The sequence below is a fragment of the Agelaius phoeniceus genome, chromosome 4 (genome assembly GCF_051311805.1).
Source record: "Agelaius phoeniceus isolate bAgePho1 chromosome 4, bAgePho1.hap1, whole genome shotgun sequence".
NCBI classification, from domain to species: Eukaryota; Metazoa; Chordata; class Aves; order Passeriformes; family Icteridae; genus Agelaius; species Agelaius phoeniceus.
In genome coordinates, this window is record NC_135268.1 from 2,963,555 (window position 1) to 2,981,376 (window position 17,822).

The following is a 17,822-nucleotide window of genomic DNA, read 5'->3' on the forward strand; positions in this document are numbered from 1 at the left end:
TTCTTTCCTAATGGCTTTCACTTGCCTTTCGTAGTGTTTTAATACATTGGCTCAAATCTACCTCTGTTTTTCCTTAAACTTCTTAAAGAAATGGCTGCCCTAGTAATCTTGTTAAATTTCTAAGCCAGTTGGACAGTGAACTTTGCCAGATCTTCCTAGTTGATTTATTGAACTGAAATCTTCCCATCCTCCAGGGCACGCACTCTGATTTTTATGTATAATAGCCTTATTTACATTGTTCTTTCTTATTTCTGGCCAAGCAATCCTCTTATTCTCCCAAATGGAGTACTCTGAATGCTGGAGCAGAGTGTATGGTTTTTAGTTGGCTGGCCTTTTGGAGATCTAGGAGTTCCTAATCACAAGGGTTTCCTGGAGGATTAACAAACAACACATCTGTCCTTTGGACTCTTTTGACTCTGACCAAGACCTGCTCTAGTAAGCACGCTTGGGTTTCCTCCATCTGCACAAGACTATTCCCGTTGAAGTTTCTGTATTTGTCTCATCTACTTCATTTCAGCAAAAATGGAATGTGAAAGGAAGTGAAATTTGGACTACATTTAAATTAGCCTAACAGTGCAATTGTTACAGGTGACATTAGAAAGGACACTGTTCTTCAAGGAAGAGCAGTAAATTTTGATCCAGAAACGTGGGCTGTTCAAGTGAAGCACTGCACTGCTGTTTAAAGGAGAGGCTGAAACTCAAAGAAAGCATTGTAGGAGTAAATCCAGTATGGTGGGCTACTATGTAACCCTGAGCACAAGGATTGTAGCTCAGCTTCTTTGTAGGCTTCAGCTGTCTTTAAACCCCCATCATTTCTTTGTGTGTCCCAGAGAAATGAACTCCAGTAAGAGAAGAGAGGCACCTGAGTAGATGCTAGCAGGCAGTTCTTGAGTGACTGAGAGGGCAAATCCCTAAATACCTTGTTTACCTAAGCATCTGCTACTCAGCTAGCTGTGGACCTTGGGTCTGACCAGAGATGATTTTCTCATGTGTTGAACACCAGTAGATAGAGGAAAGCAGCAGGGATAAAACAATTAATCAGGCTTTCTGTCCTAAATTTTTGGCATTCCTTTTTATGGATAATGAGAGCACTGTGAGACATAAATGATGGATACATCATGCACATGAGCACTCATAGGACAGATTGTTAGCAATCGAAACGTTGTTAATATAATCCTGTAATGCTAAATGTCAGAAAAGTTACACAAGTTGGGGCCTCACACTGCTGCCATGGAATGCTCTTCATCCCTGCATGGTTTGCTCAGCCTTCTACAGCCTTTGGTTCTCTAACATGGCTTTGAAAAATCTTAGAGAAGTCTTCTAATTCTTTTCAGTCTGCTTATTTGCAGCTTTTCATCAAATGGCAAGTACTTCTATTTATTTCCTTTGCAAAGCAGAACCAAAATTTGCAACCTTTATGTGCTTCCAATGCTGTTTCCCCCATAGATACAATCTTAAAGTCTCTCACAGGGAATAAGAAGTCATCTTTCTTTCTTATTAGATTGTCAGCTAAAGCCATCTAGGAGAACCAGGCATATGGTGTCCTCAGAAACTTACTAGAGGCAAGATGTGCTTAATCTGTGTATTATTCATGATCTCTGAATATTTGGTAGCACAAATTCTCTAATGTAGCTAATAAACAGTAGCAGGGAAGGCTGAGTTTTATGTTGAATGTAATGAAGAGTTCCCAAGCCTCAGAACTGAAAAAAGACAGAAAACTCTGCTGGAAAATATTAAAAAAAAAAAAAAATTGAAAGTTTGGACCACAAAAACGTTCACCAACCTAGAAAAAAGGTTTCACTGTTTACAGGGACCACTCACCTTTTTACTGGTTACAAGTTTATTGCTGTTTTATCATGAGGATTAGCATGATCATGCATTGAGCCCTAAACTTTATGAATAATAGCAGAAAGCTTATTTGCAACTGAAAACAGGCATTTTCAGCTAAGACTGAGGCTTTTTGGACTTGCTCAGCAAACAGCAAGGGAAATCTTGCATTTCAGCAAGATCCAGCAAGCGCTGGATGCTGTAGAAGATGAAGAGTGCTCAGTGATTAATCATATTTTTACATAATATATAGCAATGTCTGTGTGAAAATAAAATGTGATACAGCAATGTCTACCTCAAAATCAGCTTTTAGGGTGAAGCCAAGGACTGTGTGGTGTACAGCACTGAGGTCACAGGTACAATAATTGCAGTATCACACTGTGCAGAATTTCAGAAAATAGCTTATTGCTAAAGTATACATCAAAGTCCCCGTGGCATTGTGTCAGATCAAATAAAAGGGCATCATGAGTCTATGTTTCATGTTTTAGGGGTTTCCTCTTATTAAATGAACTTCTCATAACCTTTCAGGAACAGTATCAGTTCTGTCCAGGTTTCAAGACTTGCTCTGTTTCTCCCCTTGTAAAGAAGAAGAGTAAAAAATGCAGTCTTTGGTCTTCATATTGCAATTCTCATATTAACATCATCAATAACTTTATGGCAGGAGTTTTAAGGAGCCACTTGAGATATCATACACTGTTTGCTCTTTAGACAAATACTCTGCCTTTACCAGTAAAAGGATACTCTGATGTTGTTTTATTGATCTTCTTCCTTGCATTTGGTTTGGTGGTGAACCTATGTACTTTGTGTTTGAACATCTGGGGCAGCGTTTACGATGAGAAAGCCATAAATTTTACTTTTTATTAGCTGCCCCTGGTTGCAAACAGATTCTCATCTGAAGATCTAACCTGCCTAGGTCAGAGGCATAAATATTTTGGCAAGATTTGCTATCTCACATTACTCCCAGTTTTCAATCCCCTTCCTCACCCCTCGAAATATTTGAGCCATTCCAAACTTCCATTCACTGGGCCCCACTGTAATTTGCTTAGAGGTCGTGGACTTCCCTTTTCCAGGTTTCCCTGTTAGTATCTGCTGTGCTGTCTGGAACAGACCTTCCTACATTGTGCTGTGTTAACACAGTTCCTAAATTTGATACCAAATGATGTGTTTCAGTTAATGAACAGTGCAAATTTGGCATCCCAAATACTTCACATCCAATCAGGCCCCTCCTTGAAGAATATGGCATAACACTTTGTCCAAGCAATTCTCCTACTCAGTTAGGAAATACTGAAATGACTTTTTATGGAAACACAAATCAATGTTTATCATGTTTCCAACCAACATGGCTAAGAACTGTGAATTCCTAAACCATAGCAAAGGAAATCAGTTGTGTAATGCCTTATACTCAGGATTGCTTCACTGGCAGCCCATGCTGCTTGCTTGCTTGCTTGCTTTCAAGATTGAGTAACTTTTCTTCAGCCAACAATTCCCTTGTTTCTCATAGCCATTCTGATATGCTATTAATCTACTCTAATGGGAGCAACCCCAAATCCCTTTACTCCCTAAGAGCTGTTGGGCCAATATGTCATCCCATCTGGCCTTTTTCTTAGCACAGAATTCCCGAGGCAGTATACATGCTAAAACTGGTTGAAGGATGAAAGCATAATTCTTTCTAAGTACACATCAGGACCAAAATGTGCCCTCCCTCTTTCATTGTCTTACTTCATGTGTTGTGATAACATTGCTTTCAAATTCAAAATGTCTATATCATATTTTTTAAATGTGCTTTTTATCTAGTCTTAAGTAGTAGAGAATGTCCTGAAAATTTATTGGAGGCCCATAATTTACTTCATACCTGGCTGAGATTGCCAGATGGTGCAAAGCGAAACTTAAAACTATGAACAGAGAATTCCAGTGTTTCCATTGGTGTTCCTAGTGAAGGCATGTTACATGAAGTGCACCATCAAAAAAGATGCCTGATGTCAAAAGTACTGCATTAGTAGCCCCATGTGCATTAATTCAGAGAAGAAGAATGTCTGAAATGCATTGTATCCCTGCAATCCAGTCTGAGAATCGTTTCATTAGTGCAAAAGCAATCACAGTTTTCTCAGCTGTAACCCACTGAGGGTAATACAGGAAGTGTAAGGTGCATGCTGTAGCAAGAAGGCCGTTGTGTTGTCACGGCCAGGTGGAGCCCAGAGGCTGAAAAGTGGTATGAAAACCTGGAGTCCAGGTTCTGATCTGTTGTGGCTGTGCATGGAGCCATCAACATGGCTCCAGAACATACTGGTTTGCATTCACTGAGGAGCTGGGTTGGAATGGTTGTGGTCATGATTGGACTGGAGTGGATAATTCTGCACCTCTGAACTCTAGTATTACCCAGGGCCTGCAGAGGTCAAAATTTCAGTTGAAACTGAAGCTTGAAATATTTCACTACCTTTGCTGTAGTGTTCAATATTAAGAATGTTGTAGCAGGTATCCTCAGGTGTGGCTAAGTGCTTAATATTTTCTTCTTCTCCAACCCTGTATCTGTTCAGTGCTTTCTCAAGAGAAGACTGCCTCTAGAGTGTGGTAAGAGTTGATGCTCTAAAGGTGATACTTTCTAAGTACATAATCTTGAGGATTTGGGTAGGTTTGGTGTTAGTAGATTTGAGGCTATTTCAGCTCACTTTTTGTGGTTTTGCAAGACACTGCATTCAAATTCCTTTATTGTTATAATCATCTGAGGCAGAATTTCTGATCACCACATTGTTTCCAAATGCTGCTTTTCTTTTTTTTTAAATCAGTTTCTTTTTTGCATAAATTAAGTGTCATATCTTTGGTGTGCTGGTCTAACCTACAGCTTTGTACACTTCTACATCCATCCCTATGGAATTTAGTCTTTCTTGGACCCCATCAACCTGGTTTAAGTAGGACAAACTAGAAAAGGACACCTTGCTTTTCCTCTGGTCTGACAGGATCTTCACTCTGGGGATCTGCACTGGGGAGCACAAAGATTTCATCCTCCATCTGTGCGGTGATTCCTAACAATACCTGCTGCTTCCTTGGCTCATTGTCTGAGCCTTACATACATTTTATAGGATATCATCTATAAACCCCAAACACCCCACCAGTCAATATGAATTTGCTTTCCTTTTCCTCGTTTTCCCATTGATTTCAAGGATCTAAGCTTGAACTTGTTCTCCCATAAGACTAACAACTGGATTTTGAGTCAGGATCATTTCAGTTTCAATTTTATTTTAGTCCATATAAATTGAGAATTATATTCAGTGATCCAATGAAGTTACTATGATATAAAAAGATCAGGAGTCAATGTTCATCCAGCCAGCCATGCTGAGTGTATATAGACACTCCTTTTAAATAATTTATTTATTTTTTCCTGTAAAACACTGTAATAACAAGCTTCTATGAAGTCACATTTGTGCATGATGATTTATGTCCAGTGATTTCCACAGGTAGATGTGGAGCTGTTTCTTTTCTGCTCTTTGGAGATTTGAAGTGTATTAACTTTATGAACTTCATGGGAAAATTATTGCTTTTTAGAGGGATTACTCAATTACCCACTTAAGGCAAAATGCAATAAATCTTATGTTACACTAAAGCCAAGCATTAATCAGTGGGCCCTGCAAGCATGACAGCTCTCTTCTTCTGAATGTCCAGCAAGCTTAAGACAGTGTTCATTGTCTTCATTTCATTCCCCAGAGCCACAGGTGATCAATTCTTATTATTCTGCAGCAGTTTTTACTTACCAGCCTCCGTGTTCATCTTCGGAATTTGCTGTAACCCCCACTTTTCCTTGTGCATTTTGATTGAAGTTTAAATTCTGTTTCCCTGCTAGGTGAGGTCAGTATATTCATACAGACAAAGGCAAAATATTTTCCACATAATTCTGAAAATGATACATCATTTAGGAGTAATTTTCAATATTTAAAAAAATATATTTAGTACAAATATTCTCTGTTTGAATAGTTGATTTTCAATAGTGGCAAAAACTTATGAAACTCAACTTTGGTGCTTTTCAGTAACCTTAAAATCCAGATAAGAAGTGGCCATTTGTTCTTTCAAAGAAATATTTTCAACCTAAATATTAATCAAAAAGTACATTCCCATATCATTTATGGTTTCCTTGTTAATGCAAGGAGAATATTTTCTGTCTAGAAAGAGAAAATGAAGTACTTAGGAAGGCAAGAATAAGAAAACTGTTTTCTAAACTAAACATTTGTGTGAGGTTTTATTTTTGCATTCATATTGTAATGTATTGTGCACAGCTAAGTACATTCCTGGCAGTTACACTGAACAGCTCGTTCCTCCTCAGTGTCTGTGTGGTGAAGAATTGCTTGCAAAGTCAGTGCAAGCAGCTTTTTGTTTATTTGTACTGGTTATCTTACAGACTGGAAAGATCCTATTACATTATATCATTGCACCCTGATGAATGTCAACAGTAATGAGAAGCTAAGAAAATATTTTTCAAGTATGTAATTTAAAGCTGACTCGCTGATGAAAAAATAGAAATATTCACACTGCAAGAAGAAATCGGGGTGTATTTCCTTGATTCATAGGGCCTCTCTTGCTGTCGTAGTCCAGGCGCTTTTATTCCCAGGTCAGTAGGTGGTGCCAGAGTCCAAGTAATCTCTCCTGGCTCTGAAAGGCACTTTGCCGTCGGTGTTAAAATGGCATTTCAAAATACTGTAAAGATGCTGTTAGTGTGTGTAGATATGCAAGGAAGAGGTTTTGTTTCTGACTTTCAGGATACTTGGTTTCATCTTTAAACGGTTGATAGGAGCTATGCTGAGAAAGCCAAGAGCTGGGATGTCACAGTCTAGGAACAAGCTGGTCCTGCATCTGCCTTATGTGGTATCTGCACATTTTACCTGGGAGAGCAGTTGCTGCAGTGAACAGAGGGAAATACAAATTTTAAAAAGTCAAACTGATGGAACAAACCCTCACACATTCCAGCTCACTCTGTGTTATGTGTGTGAAGATCCCAACTGGAATGCAGGTTTGGATGCAGTAGTACAGAGCAAGTTTCATATTGGTTCTGTTTGATAGCTACATCAAGGCAAAAGGCTTTTTTCCCTGAACTGTAAAACTATTTGAAGGTGAGATCAAATAACTCCCTAGAGTTTTTCTACATGGGAAGATCATGACTAATTTTATGGAGGACTGTAAGTGTTTGCTTACTGCTTGTTTGCTTGCAGGTATTTCTCAGAGGCAGACAATCAGCGTACTGGTTGGGCAACTGTGTGCTGTGCTTGTGATGACTGATTGTGTATTTGTGTAACCTTGGGTTGTGTGTAAGGCTGCAAACTTCTGCTTTCCAGTATTTGAGCTGGATTAATGTGATGCAGGACAAGCAGACAAACACCTTCAAGCTTGCCTCATCTTCAGTCCTGCTCACATCCTGGCACAGTATTCTTTCAGTGTCGTAGCCACGCCGCCAGTGGTGTTTGCCCAACAGGATCTCATCTGTCCTCTCTGTGGTAAAGATCATTTCAGAGACTCCAAAATGTTGCTGCATACTGCCTTCAGGATAGGACAGAGGGATTTATGGATTGCTGGCTACAATCCAGGTTTTATCTGGGACAGATGACATTCTTTAGTTATCCACTTTGAAATGCAATTAAGTGACTGGCCTAGTTTATCATGCCCTGTGATTGACACTGCAGCCTGGGAGCTGACTAACAAAATGTGTGACTCTGGTGCCATTCTGTCAGCAGGCAGCTGGGGCTACCATCTCCAGCATAACTTGGGTTGTCTGGAAGATCTCATCCCTGCCAACCTGAGCATGGTACAGCTTCAGCCACGGCTGCATGTGCTGTGTGTCTGACTCCCACTGGAAGGATTATTCAAATAACCAGTCAGGAGCTTCCTCCTGACTTCACAGCTGCTTGATCCAGGGAATTGAAGCTCTGAGCATTACTCCTTATAGTCCCTGGTTGTTCAAGTAAGGATTTTAGAGAGTTGTATGCAACTACAAAGTGTTTTGGTATCTCTCTAGCCAGACTCGGTGACAATTTTTTCATGCATCCCTCCAGGCTTGTATGTAGCTGCCTGGAAAAAAAATACTGCTGTTTGGCCATAGTTTCATATATGGTTTAGTTGGTGACAGGTAGAAGCATCCTAGTGCAAACAAATTGTGGTTTTTGCTGTTGACAGTTTTTAAACCTTCCTGCAGTTTAGTGGAGTTTGAAAAGAAAGGTATTCATTAATAATAATAACTTTCTTGGTACAGCTTCCTCTGCTTAAATAATTTTGTACTTTGCAATTGAAAATAGTAACCAAGGGAGGAAAGTGATTGGTCCAAGACTCTGTATGAGCTAAGCAGCAGATCCTGGACTAGAACTCTCTCTCCCAAATCCCCATGAGTTATTCACAAAGCAGTTCAGAGTCACTGCATTAGGCTTAGCCAGGTAGATTTAAAAGAATTTATAAATGGAATAACCATGTGCTAATGGATGTGAACCCATCAGACCATTTCCATGTTTAAAGGGGTTTGGATGCAGCACTCTGTGTAATTTCTTCCCATGTCTGCATTCAGGCTGCTCTTCATTCTCTGCAGAGCATCCAGAGGGAAGGAAGTAAAGTGCTCCCTGCATACAGGTAAAGCACTGCACAAAGTAATACAAAGATCATTTTAAAAGCCAGACAAATATGTATTTACTGGCAGGATCCAGTCTCAGTGCCAGTCCAGGTGATCCAGAAAGGAAACCCCTCCACACTGCAGTGATAGTGAAGTAGTGTGGCTGCTCAGGCCACTGAGTTCAGGGATGGATTAGCTCAATCACTTCCTGAGAGCCCAGAAAGCCCCAGACTGCAGAGGACCACCCAGCTCACTGGCTGCAGTCTCTCCAATCACAGGGAATATTTCTGACTTCCTCAAACAAAATCTAAACTGTAGTGAAAGGTCAATGTCTGATATTCTAGAGGTCTAGCAGGGAGCAGAGCAGCCCAGATGACTGTGTGCATTTCATCTTGTGCTGTGCCTTGTGACTGGGTATTTTCTTCAAGGTTTTGTGGATAAAATGGGTTGGGCTAGATAAAAGTGACTGGAGAGTTATAACCACCTAAAACCCCTTTGGTCTCCAAGGGCTTGGAACCTCGTGGCTGCAATACTCTAATGGAAAATATTTGTGGGCTGGTTAAATCTGTGGCTATTGTAAGTGAAGATAAAAGAAATATTTAATAATATGTTCCTGCTGTTGTCCAGCACATTGCTGGCTGCATGAAAGCATGTGGAGTCCTCTCTGTAGCCAGTGGAGGTAACCCAGTGCAATGGGGTGGGAAAGAGGGTGTCACTTATAATTCAATTGTCACAGAGTGCCTGGGGTCATTCCAGCAGACAGTGTGTACAGCTTCGAGATCTGCAAGGGCTTTTGGTGATGTGAAACATGCATTGCTAAATGCTGGATTTGATTTGTTTGCTGGAAGCTCAGAATAAAGAGGATAACTTTAAAAGGGGTGTTAATTCCTTGGCCAGGGACGGTTGCCATCTCACCAGAGGCACATGTGTGTAGGATTAGCTCCTCTCCTAGGCCCTTGAAGCTGATCTGTAATATGAAAGAAAAATTTTGAAATGAGCAGATTCTGTGCTGACCTTCCCATATGAGGGGTAAGACTGGGCAGTGACCATGTGGGTGGCAGAGTGGAAGTTTCCATGAAGTATGGGTGGGAGCTTCTCTAATAATTTGCATTTATGGTGGCTCCAGTTGCAGGTTGGATCACTGGCAAGGGCAGTGTCCCATCCCTGATCCCTGTCTTGTTCCCTCTTGTTTTTGAGTCCTTGTTTTGGGTACTTAAAAATAACAGCCCTGCATAATTCGGTGTGACTTCAAGTGTGCAAGATGGCAATCTTGTGATCAGTGTCACGGCCGTGCCTATGGCCTTGGACACAGAACTGGCATTTATGGCAGGGTCACAGAGGATTGTGTGACATCTACACAGCCCACTGGGATGGTGCTCCATGTAGGAAGGATGGGAACAGCTTGGTGATGCTGACAAACAGAGGAAGGGAGGCTATGGTTTCATGAGTGCACATCCCTGATCAGCACCCAACACGCTTTAGCTGTCCTTATGAAATCCTCCTGGTGCAGCACTGCCTTCAAAGATGCAATCTGCAGATGCTCCATGTGGGCTCAATTTCCCCCACATCATGATAAAGTTAGAGATGAAGTATTTCCATTTGTTTTTATCCATGGTGAAAATAATAATAAAAAAAATCATTAAAGCATAAATAACCTCATGTAAGAATTTTGGTTTTTTTAAAAGAGGTTGTTTTCCTTCATCTGATCCAGGCTTTCATCTCCTTAAGTGTACATATGGACATGGTCAAACTTCCTCTGACTAACTTGGAAGCTATTTGAATATTGCAAGTGTGAAATCGTGACCACACATGTTCTATTAACACTTTGCATAGGAGAATGGTGTTTGTGAGAGGAAAATCAGATGCATATATGAGGTGAAAATGGAAGCAGTTGGAAAAGGTTGGAAAGAAGGGAGACAAAAAAAAAAAGAAAATACTGTTTTGCGTGTATGTAGCGAAACACATAAATTTAGTTATCTAGGCTATCTTCTAATCCATCATTTCTCAATACATCAGAAAATTGCTCATAATCTACTTGAAAAATAACTGATTCATGCTTGGTAGAAATACTGCAATGAATGATTTTAATTTGCAGGCAGCAAAATGATAGTGAGAGAATGAGAAATATAAATATCAGTTCTTGAAATGATCAAAACTGTGTAAAGGTCAAAAGATTTTTCCATTTTTGTTGTAATAGAAATGAAAACTTGCAATGTAAACCAAGAAAAAGTTAACAGACTTCCCCTAAATTTTGAAGTATAGATGCTGTTTTTATCTCCTTTTGTCCACCTATTGAAACATCCACACACTTCATGCAGCAGTGATAGATGTAGGAAAAAATATTTCAAATACCAGGTGACTTCTGTATATTGTGGGATGCTTTCATGCTGTTAAATTTTGAAGGTCATGTCTGTCAGGTGGTTTTTAAAATTATTCAACTCCACACCTCTGAGGCTCCTTCATACTCTTACAAACTCACATTTCCCACAGTTTTTGCAACTTGGCTTTTGAATGGATTTTGCTGGTTCTGGTACTGTACTCTGACATGCAAGTCCAAGGTATCCTTCTGCAGACCTTACTGCAATCAAAAACCAAAAAAAATGGGTTTTTAGCATAGCTACCACATTTTCCTGACAAGTAAGCTTTTTTTTTTCCTTTCTCCCTTTCATTTTAAGCTTTCCAAATAAAGAATTTTATGGAAAAGGGAGAACATGCACAGAAAAGGGCTTCCAGGCAAAAGATGAGGCTATGAGTAAAAATGTCTTCCATTTTTTCTTTCTCTCTGAAATGTAGCATGAAGTGAGGGCAGTGACTGTGATAATAGAAGGAAATGATAAATGAAAGAAAGGACACTTCAACATAATCTAGATAACAGGAAAATATTAAATGGACAATTTAACATGAGAGTCTACATGGAGTTATTTTTCATTAAACAATCAAAGCTTGTGATAATGCAAATGAAATCCATTTTTAGCTGCAGGAAATTTTGAGAATTTCAGAGGAATAGAAAATATGAGAATAATAATATCATGATGGTAATTCACAGTAATTATAGAAAAGCATAATTGCACAACACAAGCACTAATCAGAGCTCGGGAGAGTACTTTGGCATTCATTAGGATTTCAGAGCTATTAGCATTTACCTTTGTCATTGGGCACCGCACAACAAGCATTATTAATTTCTTGTCAATCCAGAGCATAATTTCCCTGATCAGATATCAGTTCATAATAACAAACCACCAAGATTGACTTCTCTGACATGGATTTCTGTCGAGTATTTTAAAAAGAGAGCTAAACTGGGGACTACTTTGGAGGTAGAAATGTTGCCCTTGAACTTAGGTGATCTCTGAAGGTTTTTGAGCTATCCACTGTATATACAAATTCCATCATTTTTTTTCTATCTGCTGGCCTAAAAAGCTTCAGAACATTGCCCATGCTGTCCTTCTTCCTGTCTTACAGGAAATTTTGTGAGCTTCATCCATCTGTGTGTGTGTGTTAATAATCAAATTATTATTGAACTCTGCAGCTACCTTGTGCTGCTGTGGTACATGTGCACCTCAGCAGTTGTGCTCCCTGGAACTTCTAACCTGATGTACAGCTCATCCTGCATTATTCTCTGCCGAGAATTTGTGTCATTTACTTGTTGGGTTTTTATTTCTGCCCCTGCTGACTAGCTACACTTTCCTTCTGCAGCTGCCCTGAATGCTTAATGTGAGGAAGAGAACATTTTGCAGTTCATACCAAATGGTGATGGAGGTGCTGGAACTTTTGAGCAAATCAGAGTTAAAGGAAGAAGAAGAATACGGAATATTCTCTTAGGTTCAGTAGGAGAAAAGCTGTGTTTTATGCAATGAAAGAAACAAAACTAGGTGAACTTGAAGTGAGATCCTTTGGCTTATAACCCTTTTTATGCATTATTAAAAATAGAATCTGTTCTTTTACTGTTATTTCCAGACTTTAAAAAGTTCTATGCCATGTGTACAGCTCTTGAAGGGAAGGGTTGTCTATAGGAGAAGACAGTGGCTGGTAAATAAAAGAATACTTCAATTTATTGTCCCATTAAGCAAGATACAACTTATCAGCATGCTGGTGGCTCATGTCCCATTGTGGAAATAGTAAAGTTTTGACTTAGCTTTTCCTTTCCTCAGCTCACTCACTGTCACTGTGCTTTTCTCTGGCTTGTAGCAGGATTTTTCTCTGTTAGCAACTTATTTTTTAGCACACCATTCTGACACCCTGACAGTTCATGTGCTAAATCAGACTTTACAGTTACTGGCAGGCAGTTATTAGATGTATTGCACTTAATTAACTTTGCACCTAATTACAAGCAGTGCTGGCCGATTACAAAGGGCATAAATATATTAGTGCCCTGGCTGTCACATCATGAAAATGGCTGTTTGAACAAGTCAAGCAAAAGCAATTACCACATTGTGTGCACAGCAAAGTGTGAAGCAGAGTGCAGGAAGAAGGATGAACTGGAGTTCAGTTTGTAGGAATTTCATTTTGCACAGCACATTTCAGGCAACCCAGGTGAGCAAAAAGTATGAGGAAGAAAGATTTCCTTTCATTTGTGTAAACACTTGACGTGTGTGAAGGAAGAACAAAAGTTGCATAGTGAGAACTAACCTAAGTTTTGTTGGAAACCCACCCTCTGTACCTGTAAATAAAGTATGAAGATCCCAGTGTTAAGGAAGAAAAGCTGTCTAACGTGAGATAGATGCTAAAAATTGTAAGCAAAACTTGTGATTTAGAATGACACAGTGCAACTATTGCTTATACAGTAGTTGCCAAAATGAGAAGGAAAGCAGAATTTGGTCTCATCTGTAGGGGGATGTGTTGTAAAGAGCAAATGTTAGCACTCAGCTGGCATTCCATGGAAATCTGTCTTGTGTTAGCACAGGAAAAAAAAACATTTCTGCTGGAAAAGTAAGCAAGGCATTCGGAGCAATATTTAAAATTTTGTCAGTGGCTTTGTAAACAAGAGTCTGTATGAGAGATGTTTCCTCCTGTATCAAGTTTCTGTTCCAAGCACCACATCCTCTCTTTTGCAGAGGAAAATGGACCATGTTGTACAGGTGGCTTAGCTTACTGTTGTTATGCATACAGCTGTGGAGGAATGTTGCCTTCATTCCACAATCCTGGCCATGGAGAAGAGCTGAGAACTGTTAAATATGGTAATTTTTTTTTCATTCCTTTTTCTGCTTTGCGACAGAATACTCTCTGAATTAGTAGTGTTTTGCAACAAAACAAAATGTTTGTTTTCCCTTTCAACAAAACTCAATTAGTCATCAGTGTGTAGACAAACCACCCTAAGCCCAGTCACAGGAATTTGATGGTCAACAGACTGTACTATCCACTTTGTACAAGGTATGTAATGCTTTGTACTGAGGTCACACACGCCAGTTTTATATAAAGTGGCCAAAAAAGGTCACTAGAACTTGACTTTGCTTGAGGCGAGTAGAAAGAAACAGAGGGAGTCACAACATGGTGCTGAAAGAGTGGCTGTAGGGCTTGTACACTGTTGTTGTTTACAAGCTCTGAATAAAGAGAGCTGTGAGGATGTGTGTAAACCTTTCCCAGCCCTGAACAGCCATTCACCTCTCAATAGGCTGGCTGTGCTGTTTCTGGTAACTCATGGAAAAGCAGTGGCAGGTGGCCTTAAACAGAAGTTTTGGATGCCTTTGCATGCAAAAGTGAGCAGACTCCTTTGTGTGCCACAGCATAAAGTAGAAAGTGGGGAGATAATGTGTTTGCAAAAACAGCATTACATCACTGCTGAAAACATTGCTCAGTTAATTAAGCTCTTGGGTGGCCAGCAGTTTTTACCCAGTATAAAATTAAGGACATTGCTGTAGGGAAATTGTGCAGGAAAATGTCCTGATGGAGAGGCCTGGGGGAGGCAAGCTCTGTCCTTCGAGTAGCTTTTCCCAGAGCCACTCCTTACTAATAGTGAGGAACTTGGCCCAGAAGAGAAGTTATATCAGTCAGGGGGTCATGTAGAGCTCTATGGTTTCAGTTTTCAAGGGCAAAATATACGTTTTTTCACTGAAGGGTACAAGGAATTAATGTAAAATACTGGGGACTTGAGTCTTCCAACACACCAATGAGTTATGTCCAGTACAAAGCAAGTTAAAATGTTACTTTCTAATTGAATGCACTGGAACTACCAAAAAAAAAAATACTGCTAAAAAATAAAAGCACATTTGAAACTCCATGCTTTGAGGAAAATGAAATATAACAGCAGTGAGAACTCATTCCTGCAGAATAGGTCAGTCTTAGTGCTTGAATTGTTTTCTGATATGGATGGTCATAGAATCATTTAGTTGGAAAAGACCCCTAGCATCACTGAGTCCACTTGTAAACCTAACACTGCCACCTGTAGAATATTTCACTATCCCCCATGGAGTTCTTGGCTTTTTCCACATTTTTCATTTTTGTACTGAGACAGAAGGCAGAGCTGATTATCTGCTCCTTTTATTCTGCAGATGAGATGTTTCTTGGTCATGACGTCTGAGGACTTACAGCCTTCCCAGGCTCCCAAGATCCAAGGATGCCCTCTTATCTTGTCTTTTATCCTTGCATGGAAGCATCTAAAGGAAAACTGGAGAGTGCAGTGATACATGAACAGTTCACAGGTATGTAAAAGCCCTCTGTTAGACTTTTTATCTGAGCCTGCTTTGTTCCTGAAGCTGCACACTTTCTAGTTTGACTTTTACACTCTGCTGTAATGACTCTTTCCACCTGAGTGCATCGTACTGCAGGAAGCTAATTGACTTTGACTCCTCTGCTTCTGTTCTCAGTGGGGGATGCCAGTTGTAATTCTCTTATTGATTGTTTAGAGCAATTAGCAGAAAACAAATTTTTCCAAAGCACAGATAATTTGGTTTTGTTGCTCTCCATCATTAAAGCTGCAATTTGTTATCTAAGAAACAATTTGTTGTCTGGGAAAAAAATTAATAGGAAACATATTCCATGTGTTTATTAGCCGAAGAGAGACAGGTTACCTCATCATTAATGTCATCGGTAATTAGCGCTCTCGAGCTGCCACCATCTGCACCAGGGGCTGGCAATCTGTCAGCAGCTTCAGATGCCAGGGCTGAGTGTGCTTGTCTGTGCCAAACCACGGGCAGGCCCTGTGTGATGCCCACATTTGCAAACAGTGGTTGGCTAATGTAATCTAACTGGACAGGTTTGTTATATCTGTGGCTGCCACCCTGGGAAGGACGCGAGACTTTAAACCTCCAGGGCAATTCCCAGTCATTAGGTCACCAGCAGCAGGCTCAGAATGCCACTCTCAATTAATCAGGTTTCTGATGTCACAACTGGTTTTTGTTTCCATTTGGGACAAGGTTTGGAAAGGCAGTGTGGTCAAAGTGGCAGGACCAGTGCTCACATTCCATCAGCATCACAGCCCTCCATGATAACTGGCAGATAAACCCTGACATTGGAGAGGCTTCTTAGTTCTTGTCATTGAAATGTCTTGTTCTGCTCCAGACTAAAAAGAATAAATTCTACTTTACACCAAGTGCAATTTCTTCAAATACTAATAAAAAAAAAAACAGCCAGGGAAAATGGAAATAGTTCTGTAATATTTAGACTCTGGTCTTCGTGTTTTACTGACTTTTGCTTCTGTTATTCAGTTTGATATTGTAGTTTTGTTTTGAGAAGTTCTGAAAATTCTCACAGCTTGATAAAATTACCTGTGAGGGTCAGAGAATCCTCAGATCGCACATTCAGAGATTTGAAGGCTTATGTAAGATTGGCTGTGCTTAATTTTGCATAAAGTTATTATAAAGTAAATGATTATACATGTAGGTGGTTAGAGGGTTATTTGTCTGGTGGTTTTTCATTGGTGCTCTTCTGTTCCATGCATTCAGTCATGTGAATGATACATACACAAGTGTGGGTGGAAGTTAAATGCTTTTTATGGTGCATGCTTTTCAGCCTGCACTAAGGTGTATTACTTCATGTATTATGAAATGATAATTAGGGAATATCCAGTAATTGTGCTTGTTGCTAAAACCTGGACATTTTCTTCTTGAGGGCAAGTGGAGCACGAAGCTGTTAAAAATGTGAATTCCCTCTGACATTGTGGAAAAATCCATTTTGCATTTTTAAGGTGAAGTACAATTTCCAAGGCACTGCCAGATGTTTGCTTTTGATGCATGAAGCCCAAGTACATCCAAGGAGCAGTCTGTTGTTCTGATGTTAGACTTTGAACTTGCCTTTGGAAACCCTGGATCTCAGTCAAAAGTGAGAGGAATCAGGAATTCCAGAGTCACTACAATGCATTTGTAAAGATCTGGTGTTAGCAGGAGGCGCAGTTGGATTATTTGGTCTCTTAAAAATGGCCAGAAATAGATTATTGGAGGTAATAGCAAAACAGGGAAGAGTATGAAGGATACTAAGAAAGCTGTGAGGTCTCAATATGAAAGAAAAAGTTCTGGATATACCTATGTCTATACAGGTACATAATTTGGCAGGTGAACAATATAAGGAAGGAAATGAGTCACAGGATATTCCTATTTTCTTTTTCATTACATTATTTTTTTAAAATGTTTATTTACAAAAGGTGGTTTGCACTCATGTACTGATCCAAAGCATCTTGAATCTAAATATTCCTTTGTGTTTCAATTGATTTTAGGCCCAAGCATCTTTTCCAGTGCTTTTTGCCTAAATTTATGGCATGCAAATTTTTACAGAACTTGCTGCCGTAAGAAATCCTCTGTCCTAAGGAGCATGCACTAAAGAAGGAATAAACATGCCATGAAAAAGTCAGGTGTTTGATATCCAATAGGAATGGCAATCTGCTTTGTAAGAATCTTTTGTTCTTTTGTTTTACTTTTGTGTCATTTCAGTAGGTTTTTTTTATGTGGTGTCCCAATTTGCATGTTACAGCATACAATTTCAAATATACATGTTTATCCTGAGGTATTGGTGGATCAGTACAGAAGACAAAGTCATTTTAGCTTTGGGATTAGAGGAGGAAAAAGAGGTTTTAGTTGAAGTCCTAGAGTACAATTGTAACCTCTCAGTCATTTTTCATACCTAATGTGGAAAAATGCCACAGATATTAAAGTTAAATGTGATGCCAATACTGTAAATCCAGTGTAAGGATTTACTGTATCACTGAGCTCTTTAAAATGTTCCTTGGCTTCACTTGGAAGCATTAACTAATTCCAGGTGAGTCACCTCAGACAACAAAACCCACTGTTGGTAGACTTCTATCAGGCAGGGCATGAGGTAACAGTTCTCAGGGGGCACGTGTGGATGTGAGAATATTGTGAGAATATTGTGTTACTGTGTGGTTACCAGCATTCCTTTCCTTCTCATTAGTTTATACTGCACTCTGTTATATGAAAATTAATTTCTGTTAACGTCTGCAGTCAGGTAATGTACACATATCACTTAGTGAACA

At 39.6% G+C, this 17,822-nt stretch overlaps 1 long non-coding RNA gene across 1 annotated transcript in view; it reads left to right on the top strand.

Annotated features, from left to right (window-relative positions):
• LOC143693906 (uncharacterized) overlaps positions 1-15,013 on the top strand; it is a 36,441-nt gene extending 21,428 nt beyond the window's left edge. Inside the window, exons 3-4 of the long non-coding RNA XR_013181903.1 lie at positions 13,456-13,578; positions 14,890-15,013. This is a non-coding gene — a long non-coding RNA (uncharacterized LOC143693906). The remainder of the gene's footprint in view (positions 1-13,455; positions 13,579-14,889) is intronic.
• The last annotated feature ends 2,809 nt before the right edge of the window (positions 15,014-17,822 follow it).